Source organism: Molothrus aeneus, chromosome Z (assembly GCF_037042795.1).
Source record: "Molothrus aeneus isolate 106 chromosome Z, BPBGC_Maene_1.0, whole genome shotgun sequence".
NCBI lineage: Eukaryota > Metazoa > Chordata > Aves > Passeriformes > Icteridae > Molothrus > Molothrus aeneus.
The window spans coordinates 70,118,692-70,129,032 of record NC_089680.1 but is presented as its reverse complement, the minus strand read 5'-3'; the positions used below and the strand labels follow the sequence as shown (position 1 = coordinate 70,129,032).

The 10,341-nt window shown below is 43.1% G+C and overlaps 1 protein-coding gene across 1 annotated transcript in view; it reads left to right on the top strand.

Moving 5' to 3' along the window:
* Positions 1-2,129: 2,129 nt before the first annotated feature.
* The window catches only part of HAPLN1 (hyaluronan and proteoglycan link protein 1), a 63,907-nt gene continuing 55,695 nt past the window's right edge, over positions 2,130-10,341 (top strand). Inside the window, exon 1 of the mRNA XM_066569502.1 lies at positions 2,130-2,360. The gene's annotated coding sequence lies outside the window, so the exon portion shown is untranslated. The remainder of the gene's footprint in view (positions 2,361-10,341) is intronic.

Genomic DNA, 10,341 nt, shown 5'->3' with positions numbered 1-10,341 from the left:
CCCCGGTTTTACCTCACGTCTTCCCCAGTGGGATCAAGTTGTGCTTCATTGCGTGCCTGAATCCTTCCCTTTTCCTGGATTCAGAGTGAGCACCTCCCTGAAAATGAAATTCAGGGCGAGTGGCCACGGGAAGGGTGAAGGAGGAGATGTCTGCGGTGCCTTGGGGGACCAGCAGCAGGTCCGCCACTGGTCTGCAAGATGTGTGCAGGAAGAATAATTGTGGAATTTGGAGACAGCTGGCAGTAAAAGAGGTGCTAAAAGCAGTTGCACAGAGAAAATGGACTATGCATTTCATGTAGGACAATAATCCTGGCCGTGTCCGAGCATCCTTGGTCCCTAAACACCTTCCCTGAGACCACCAGCACATTGATATTTCACCGCACAGAAGTTGCACTGTGCGCCTTTCACACCCCCTTGCCCCACCAAAATCTAATAATTAACCTTCAATTAATAAACCTGGGGTTTATTAATAACCTCACACCGATACCCTGGTACTTTGTGGGATTGTTGGGGGTGTCCTGTCAAGCTGGGCTCTGACGATCCTTATGGTTCCTTTGCGTCTCAGGACGCTCCATGATTCCAGACAGAGCCGTGTTTATTTGCTCGGGGTTTGTTTTATTTCTGTTTTCTTTTCCCTTCCAGCGGGCTGTGCTGGACGGAGCCCCGTGTCCCCTCAGATGTGCCTGGGCCCCGGGATGTGTCCGGCTCTGGCATTTCCTGCTCGGGCGGGATTGATGGGCTGCAGCCTCTTTTGATGAGAGGGCTTTGACACCCACCACGATGAAAGCTGAGCAGGGTCTCGGCTGGAAAACGATGCTGGGGGCTTGCAGTGGGTGTGACACGGCCACATTCTTCTGCTCAGCGTCGGAGAAGGAGCAGGGGAAGGGGAAAGGATAAAATCCATCCACAGGACCAAGTTGGCTGGACCACGTGCGCTTCCTAACCTAGCAAGTTTAAGGGGTTAAGAGCTCCACATTTATTTCCTGCTGGTGTTGGGAGATTTAGACATCAAGAACCTCGTTTTTCTCAAGCGGAGTAAAAACCAACACCTGCTTTACACAAGTGACACGATTTGAGCCCAAACTTGCCAACATGTAGTCCACCAACAAGGCTTGGCCTTTTCCCCCGCTGTTCCTTTCATCTGCTGTTGTTTGATTCGGGGTTTTGCTTTTGGTTGGTTGCTTTTTTAGATTCAGATTTTTTTAGATTTAGACACGTTCAGAGATACAGCACCATCCACACCTTCTGCCTCCAGCTGTCAGGTGTGAGATTTGGCGTCTGTGCTTTTCATGCCGTGGCATTTAAGGGGTTAAAACCACACACTTGGTGGATTTTGGCAGATCCCTCCGGGGCTGTGTGTCTTACGAGGTGTAGGGGAACAACAACACTGAAATTTTTGGTGCTGGAGGAACACTCTGGCCTGGGGTGGCATTCGGGAATTGCATAAAGTCTTGGGATTTAGGGATGCCAGAGCCCTGAGCAAGGTGTGTTTTCGTTTTGGGGTGTGATAAGAGAAGGTGGGTTTGTTCCCTGGATTTATAACTCTCCTGGAAGTTGGGGGTGAAGGGAGAACAGAAGGGGATCCTGTTGGGTCCAGCTGTTTGCACTCCTGCTTTCCTGCATCACTCCCTGGGAGTTAATGGGAGTGCGGGGCGGGGGGGGGGGTAAAAAAGGAAAAAAAGGAGCGGGGGCTGGGAGGCAAGTGGTCAGAAAAGTGTCATGTTTCCCCGGGTGTCACACACCCTAAATCCCTAAACTCAATGCTCTCTTCATGAGGAGCACACTACCAACTAACTTCTTTCTTTTCTCTCCCCTTCTTTTTTTTTTTTTTTTCCCTTTTTTTTTTTCTTTTTTATTTTTTTAAAGTCGCGAGTAGTTTTTAGCTCAGGACTTGCAGTGGAGTTTGAGAGAGGCTTTTTTAGGTGCGGATCCGGACCCGAGAGGGGCGAGGACGGGGACGTGGAGGGGGAGAGGGGCATCCTGCTGCTCCGGGGGTTTGGGTGTGTGTGTGAACCGCAGGGAAAAAAAAAAAAAAAACACCCGCGATCCTGCGGGTTCATTTTCCCCCCCTCTCATTCCTGGGAGCACGTTGGGCTGTAATTAAGACATCTTGGAGGCGTACTTAACTCATGACGTGTTGCTTTTCTTTTCCTCTCGGTGAGAAAGTGGCTCTCCCTTGCCTGGACCGGGTCCACAAAGAGACACCCGGGACGCAGACACGCACACACGGACACACACACAGGCGCAGAACTCTGACTCAAGGTGAGCACCAAAATCTTCCTCCTGCGCTCCTCTGCCCTCCGTCCCCAGCCGCTGGAGAGTCCTGAGAGCATCTCGACTCGCAGGGAGCTCCAAGCAAGGTAAAGAGGGGGGGATAAAAAAAAAAAAAGAAAAAGAAAAAGAAAAAAATTATCAAACTTTTGGGAAAGTTTTTTCTTTTCTTTTCTTTTCTTTTTTTTTCTTTTTTTTTTGTTTTTTTTTTTCTACTGTTTTGCTGCTCCGAGTGGGATGGGGACCCGGCGAGCAGCGCCTGTGGCATCAGCTGCGGGGCTGCCTGCTCTGGAGGGGTTTTTGGGAGCTCTGATTTGGCAGCTGAGGAGGGTGAAAGGCGGATTGCAAGCAGCTAACTTCAGTGTCTTTGACTTTTAAGCGCTCTGTGTTACCAAAGGAGGGATCATGTTGCAGGCTGCAGAAAGACAAAAATTTCTGCTCTGTGGCTTCCTCCTGTGGGATTGTTCTCCTCACAGACATTTGTCCTTTCTTTTTTTACTTTTTTTGTTTGTTTGTTTGTTTTCTGTTTTGCTCTTCAAGTATTTCTCCGTCCATTCAGATGCTTTTACAAGTTTTCAGGACGTTTTCAGGGAAAAAGAGCGTGGTAGACTGAGAAAAAAAAAAAGTCTCAAGGGCTGGAAGCAGAATGTGCACAAAGTTCTGCCCATCCAGTCAGAAGCAAAGGGATTTTGATAAGATGTGATATGTTACATACTGATGTCATATTTGGCTATTTATTGTCAAGGGGAAGCCTGAGCAAGGTTTGGCACAGGTTCCTGCACCATCTCCACTCCCTGGTAAAGCTGGGATGCCTCAGCTTTATCATTTTACAGATGTGCATTTTACAGATGTAGCTGCACACGAGCTGGTCCAGGGCTCTGAGAGCTGCATCATTTCACTGCCTGCTCATTTGGGGTCAAACCCACAGAGAGGTGCCATTCAGAACGTTGGTTTTTTTGCATGGCAAAACTCCCTGTGTGGTAGGTTTAGATAGCAAGGGCTGGAGAGCCTTTGTGTGCTTGAATTAAGGAGGTTTATTGCTGTTTGTGTATAATTAGAGAGGGTTTAATTGCTGCTGGGGTCTTTCAGGGCAGAAAGCGCTGCCATGTATGTTGGTGCTTGGTGTCATGTAGGTGGTGAGCAGCAATGGATTTGTATCTATGTTTGTTTCAGTGCCTAAACGTGGGAAGAAGGAGCTCTGGAAAGAGCCCTGTTGTTGTCAGGAGTGTGTGTGATGTGGAAATTGACAGCACAGGTGAATTTAGGCGGTGTGGATGTGGGGACAGACCCCCTCAGTAACACAGCTCCTGGGGACAGGTGGGGAAATACAGACCACAGTCAGCAAAAATCATCACTGGCAGCTGTGAGGAAGGGATCTGCAGTGCCAAGGTGTGGCAAAGCCCTCCTGCCACACGCACAGGCGTGAGTTTTTCCAGCTTTCTTGGGGTTTTGGGTCTGCTGAGGCCCCAAAAGCTCAGTCTTGTAAAGAGCAGCTCAGCAAAGTTGTTCTGAGTGCATCATCCTGAGAACCCCAACCCTTACACACCTGCCAAGGGGAAAGGGAAGGAGGAAGAATGCAGGAGGGAACAAAAAAAAAAAGAAAATTAAAAAAAGACCAGTTTGTGATGGTTTTCAGCACTTTAAAGTAAAGTAGGGCGGGAAAGATGTGGATGGAGAGCAGCTTTTACAAGTTAAACCCCCCTGAAAAATAAATGTAATAATGAAGACACTGCCAGTCGTCACTGAAATTTTGCCAAAAGGCCAATCTTTGTGATAAGATTCCTGGATGTATCAGCAGATCCCAATAGGAAAGAGGGAAAAAAGCCCATCAGGGAGAAAAGTGTTGTCCCTGCCAGAGCACAGTCCACAGCAGAGCATCCTCTCATCCCAAACCCAGGGCGGTTCTGCTCCTTCCCATGCCACTGAGCCTCGTTAAAACTACCCAAGAAATTTAAAAAAAAAAACTAAAAAGCCAACCAAAGAAAACCCTAGAGAACTTCAGAAGCTTGGGGCAGAGGGAGAAAAGGTTTCAGGAAAGGATGGAGGGCTTGTGTTGCATTAGAGTTTGTAAAATTGGTAAGAAGAGTGTTTTCTACCATAGGCCCCCAACATTTATGATTTTTATGCTGATGTGTGATTAAAAGGAATATTTTTGTCACAGCCTGGAGCCAAAAGGACTGTTATCAATATTTAATGAAGTCACTTAACATCCTTTTGCCCCTCAGTAAGAAATCTGGAACCGGTGTGGACCACCCCTTAAAAGGTGTTCTGAGATCCTCAGGTGGAGGCAGACTTTGCAATTGCTTGCACTTAAATTCATTAAAAGTTTTCCAATTCGCTGCAAGGATTAAGGTGCGAAAACTGGAATTAATGTTTTCCGCTTTTCATTTGCCTTTTTTTTCCACTGAAGCAGCGCTTAAACCATTCCTGGAAATTGAAATATTTAGCATTTCTGTTTCGTTGTGAGCCTGACGGTGTATTTCGTTGCTCGAACTCTATGGAAATGAAAATTTTTTTGTGGGGAGTAAAAAAAAAAAAAAATATATAAATTTATTTTCACATGACAAGCTGCTTCTGTTGCTGGTGAGGAAGTATTAGACATTCTGTCTCCTCTGGTGGGAACTGTAGCACACAGTGCTGCGCCTGAAAAGGCAGCTTGTAACTTGTAGGTAACAAAATGTTCTTTGGGGTAAGGAGAAAAAAAAAAAAATTAAAAAAAAAAAAAAAAGAAAAAAAAATTTAAAAACTCTGAATATACTTAGGATTTCAATCAACGGTGTTTAAGGAGGATTAGAGGAAGCAGCTGGCTAAACAAATATTAGGTGCAGAGTGGATGCAGTGGTATAAATTAATAATGCAGCTCTTTATCTGCCGTATGAATGGGAGGTTTTGTGGAGATAAGGCGGCCCAAACGCGGTCGCTGGTTGCCACCTAGTGGATATCGCCGAGTCTTTTGGCAGAATTTTCTTGAATTCTCAACATCTGTAACCAATTCAGGAACAGTTTAGCTGAAAGTGGTTAGATTTATTCACGTTTACCATTAAAAAATCAAAATCAGTTGGGTTTTTTTTGTATTTTTAAGGGGAGATTATGTCTGTGTTTTGAGTGCCCATTAGATATGACAAAAATCAGTTTGGCTTCTATTTATAATTTGCCACTAACGTGTATTTGCTGAGACTTTTAAAACCACTCTGTCAAAAAAAAAAAAAAAAAAAAAAAAGCCACAATTTAACAATCAGTTTGGCTGTTAGTGAACAAGTGAGGAAATTTCTGCCCAAATATTTTGTCAGGAGAAGCTGTGCCCAGCAGCAAGGATTTCAAAGCTCCTTCCAAAAGTCCTTGATCACATAGGATGTGTTTTTCTTAACCCCCTTTGTTTTTTCCTGAATATTGTGTCAATGATAAGCACAGACGAAGAAAATGTATTATTTCTAATATTCGATAAAAGCTCATAAATTTTTTTTCCTTTTTTTTTCCTTTTCTTCTTTTCTGCTGTTTATCCCCACCTTCCTCAGATGTCAGACGCACCCGTAGCTTAAATTGTCTTTATTAACTTACTATTAAATTGTCCTTTTTATTTAAATTTTCTTTTTATTGGAAAGGAAAATTGTTTATTTAACCGTTGTAAGAATTGTCTATTCAGCGGTAGGGATTCAGATGCTGTCAGTTCTCATAGCTCTAAAAATGATCCCATCAACGACACAGTTTTAGGCAGGCAAACATGCATCTGGATGCACTTTGTGATGGGATTTATGGAATCTGGCCAGCTCACAGGCTTCTTCTTCCTCATTTATTTTTTGTTTATAAAATGCCACCATCAACACTGCGCATCACCCAAGCGAGGGGAACGCATGGTTCTGATCCTACCAGTTTAAAACAAGTGCCACAGTGGCCACTGGAGTAAAAGGGCTGTTAAAATACGTGGCAAATTCAAGCTCCCTGTGCTTAACTTTCTCCTGGTTTTCATCACTGAGCAGGAAATCAAATGGCAACGTCACACTCAGCAGAACAGACAACTCCTGTGCCCTTCTCCTTCTGTCAGCTTTGAAAACACTTTTTTGTTTGTTTGTTTGTTTGTTTTATTTAGATTAGGACAACAGGCTGGGTGTCTCAAACATGATCAATAGCTCAAAAAAAAAAAAAAATTAAAAAAACCCCCAAACATTTAAACCTTTTCCCAAGGCTCACATGAAATATTGCCACAGGAGGTTGTTAACAAAATCGTGAGTTAATGGCTAAAGCCTGCTTTCCCATTAATCAGGAAAAGTTTATGAATTACAGACTAGGAAGGCAAAATATCACAGCAGCAAGTGAGTTAATTGGCTCAGCCCTGTGCTTCATAGGTGGCTTTGCCTTCCCCTTCAGCTCTGCCCAGCCTGGTGCTGTGAATCACAGGGGAAAGAAAAACAAACTTTATTAATGAGGGGCTCTGAAAGGCTCCTGGGACCAAGTTTTCCACTGGCACACAGAGTCACTGCCACTGCAGGGCACATCAGGGCAAAATCTGCATCATTAATGGCTTGGCATAGCAGAAAAAAATAAAAAATAAAAAATAAAATAAGGCGTGAGACAGAAGAATGTCCCTGGATAAATGTGTCTTGCTGCAAAAAATGTCATCTTGGCATTTGCCTCACTGCAGGAGACCATTATCTTGTGACATCTTTCCATTAATAACAGCTTGTAATTACCTCAAGCAAGGAAATACAAGGAAATATATCTAATGCAAGGAAAATGTGGGGCGTGGAGGCAGGTTAGAATGGAAATGGGCTTGACAGAAATGTTAAGTGGTAAGAAACAAAAAGTTTCAAACTGCTCCAGCGCAAAAAGAAGGAAAAGTAGGAAACATGGAATTATTTGGGTTGGAAGGGGAAGATAAAGGTGGCCTGGTTTCAGCTCCTCTGCCATGGGGTTACTCAGAGATAGATCAAATTTGTGTTTGATCAGTTTTGCTCTGGGTGCATTGAGGGGTTTTTGCATGCCCTTATGTTAATTCGCACTGCCTGTGCCATGGTGCCTGATAATTCGGCTGGTGCCTAAATCGTGTCAGCGAGTGAACCCTGCCGCGAGGAATCCCTAAATCTGCTGTGATTAAGACTTTCAGATGCTCAGAATCCCCTTCCTGCAGCGCTGCCTGCACGCAGGGAGAAGTGGCAGCCCGTGCGCATCCTCTGCTCTGGGAGATTCTGGTCCAGAAAAAAACGCAAATAATTAACATTGCTCACGTCAGAGACTGGGTGGAATCAACGGAAACTCAAGCAGCCCTCAGTGAATAAAACTTTTCATCTATTTGCATACACACGTGGCTGATCGGGAAGCAGCTCATAAAACCCCAAATCTGCTCAGATTTTATAGATGTGAGTACCTACGAGGTGATGTCAGTAAAGCGTTCAGCAAAACTCTGCACATCTGCAAAGAGCAGAGGAACCAAGGCCTGCACCTATGGAAGGAGGGCACGATTAACGTAGGAAAAAAGAACTTTCATTGCCAAAATAGCCTCCCAAACTCTCCAATTGAAAACTAACTACCCACCTATTCATTAACATGCTGCATCACAATATATTTATGTGATTGCTGGTTGGGTTTTGGTTGGGTTTTTTTTTCCCATAAACTTATTTTCAGGCGAAAAATAAAACCACCCCTGAGCCACATAAAAATAATACTGCTTAGAAATAGGAAAAGCACAGTGAAAAATGTGAAAACACTGGAGTGTTGGGCCCAGTCAAAATATTTATAGGAGCCATATCAGAGAAAAACAATGTTACAGGATGTGTGGTGGTTTCCCTACTGAAATTTCAGTGATTCACATGAGGTGCAACTGCAGCAGACCATGGTGGTGTCACCACTTTCTGATCATGCTGCTCATGGCCTGAGGTGATTTGCTCAGCTTTTTTAACACCCAAGGTGCTGCACACACAGCAGGGAAGGTCTGGGATTTTAATTTCACCCTTAACCTGGAGGATTTATGCGCACACTGTTATTTTCAGAAAAGCTACATTTCTGGATTTTCAAATATCTGCAGCAAAATGTGAGGTCCTGCTGAGTCTTTGTGACTTGTTTTTCTGATAGCTTTGATTTTATAGATCTAAAATACGTGCACAAAATATGACTCAGCTTTTATCAGCATGTCAGGCCGAGAGACCTTTTGGGTTGGGTTGGGTTGGGTTTTTCCAGCTGTTGCTGTATTTATTCCTTGTTTGCTTTCATTAGAACCCATTCGCAAGTAAATAAACTTGATGTGGTCCTGAAATTCTTCTCCAAGCTAAACCATTCTGAGAGCTTGTAAATGCAGTGGCTGTGCCTGGTCACATTTATCATCCTGTGTCACTTTGTTGTGCTGTGGGGACTTGGTGGCCCTCTCTGTGAGCCAAGATCCAGGGAAAAACAGCAAAGATGTTGATCTCCCGAGCATTTTCTAGATTTTGCCCAGCTGAAAAAGCAGGTAGAGACACCACTAATTCAGCTGTTGTCGCTGATGCAGAAAATATAGACAATTCTTGGGTTGTTGCTCCCAATTTCCAGCCATTTCATCTGTTTTCCCACCATGAGCAGACCAAGAGAAACATGCAGATATTACTTTTTTTTTTTTTTTTTTTTTCTCCCCCCAAAGCAACCCCCATAGCTGGCTCCATCTGCATTTTAATGTGAGCTCTGCTCTGATCAAACCAGACAAAAAGAAAAACTTTCCAGCCCAGCAGGGCATTTCCCCAGCAGGATGGAAGAACAGCAGTGGCAAGTTTAACATCTTCATAAGGGAGCTGGGGAGATGTTTTCTTGGCAAAACTAGTGTGACATGTTTTCAAAAGTGGTTAGGAAATAAATGGCTCACTGTGACAATGGAGGCACGTTTCAAATGGGGTTTTGCCAGGGCTGCTCAGCATTGGTGCCCTTCAAGGTTTTTTCATTTTCTATTCCTTGGAAAAGGGAATAGAAAATATGCAAAGGTTTTTAGAAATTGCAAAGTGGGAAGAGACTAAATTATTTTTGCTTTGAAGTTTTTTTTTTTTTATTTTTCCTTCAAATGGTTTTGCCTGACTGGAGAAATAAAATAAATTTAAAAAAAAAAAAAAGGAAAATAATGTTTTCAACAAAACAAAAAGGGGTAAACTGAGACACCAATAGAACAACCTACAAAGACACTTTGGCACCTAAAAAATTAGGAAAATATTTAACAAAATCCAAAGAGGCAAATGACAATTCACACTTTGCAGCCCAAATCAAAACTCTGTTCCTGAACAAAGTAATCCAAATACAGGAACAGTTCACCCCAATCTGACTTCAAAACTCATTTGGGCACTCAAAACTTCAAAATTATTTCTTTTCAATCACATTCTGCAAATCTGAGACAGAAGAGGCATCCTCACTTGTGAATGTTGCTGTGCAGAGTGATCCGTTTTGCATACCAAGTTGATAGAAGTTTCAGATTTACTCTTTTTCAAGACCTATCAGGCAGCAAATTATGCAGAGAATTATGACATAATGTCCCATGAATCGGACTTTTCCAAGGAATAATGGTTGCCTATAAAAAGTCAAACTGCCACACTTAGGGAAAACTCTGTAAGTGTCAAGAGAAAGCACAGACATTTATTTCCAGACCAGGAGACACAGATTCTGTCAAGCCATATTTCAAAAAGTGACTTATTTTTGCGCATCTGGTGATTGATAGAGATTCTTTTATTTTCTCTCAGGAACGTTGGTTGATCTCTGCACCATTACTGAATTATTGCAATTTTTTTTGTTTTTTTGGACTTCAGCCTTTCCCTGACATGGTGCTGGGGAAATGTGGCTTTACGTCCAGCTGATTACACCTTTCTGTAAATCTGTGTTTATCCCTGTGACTTGCAGTGTGCAAAATAATCAAGGCCAGACCATGACCCTCCTTCCACACACAATGATATTCGTCAACTCCTCATTATTATAACTGCAGAGTTATGGAATGGAATGACGACTGGCAAGTTTTATGGTGTTTTTTATATATACATATATATATATAAAATATCTGTGTGTGTGTGTATATATGTGTGTATATATATATATGTATGTATTCATATATATATATGTAGCAACTTTACA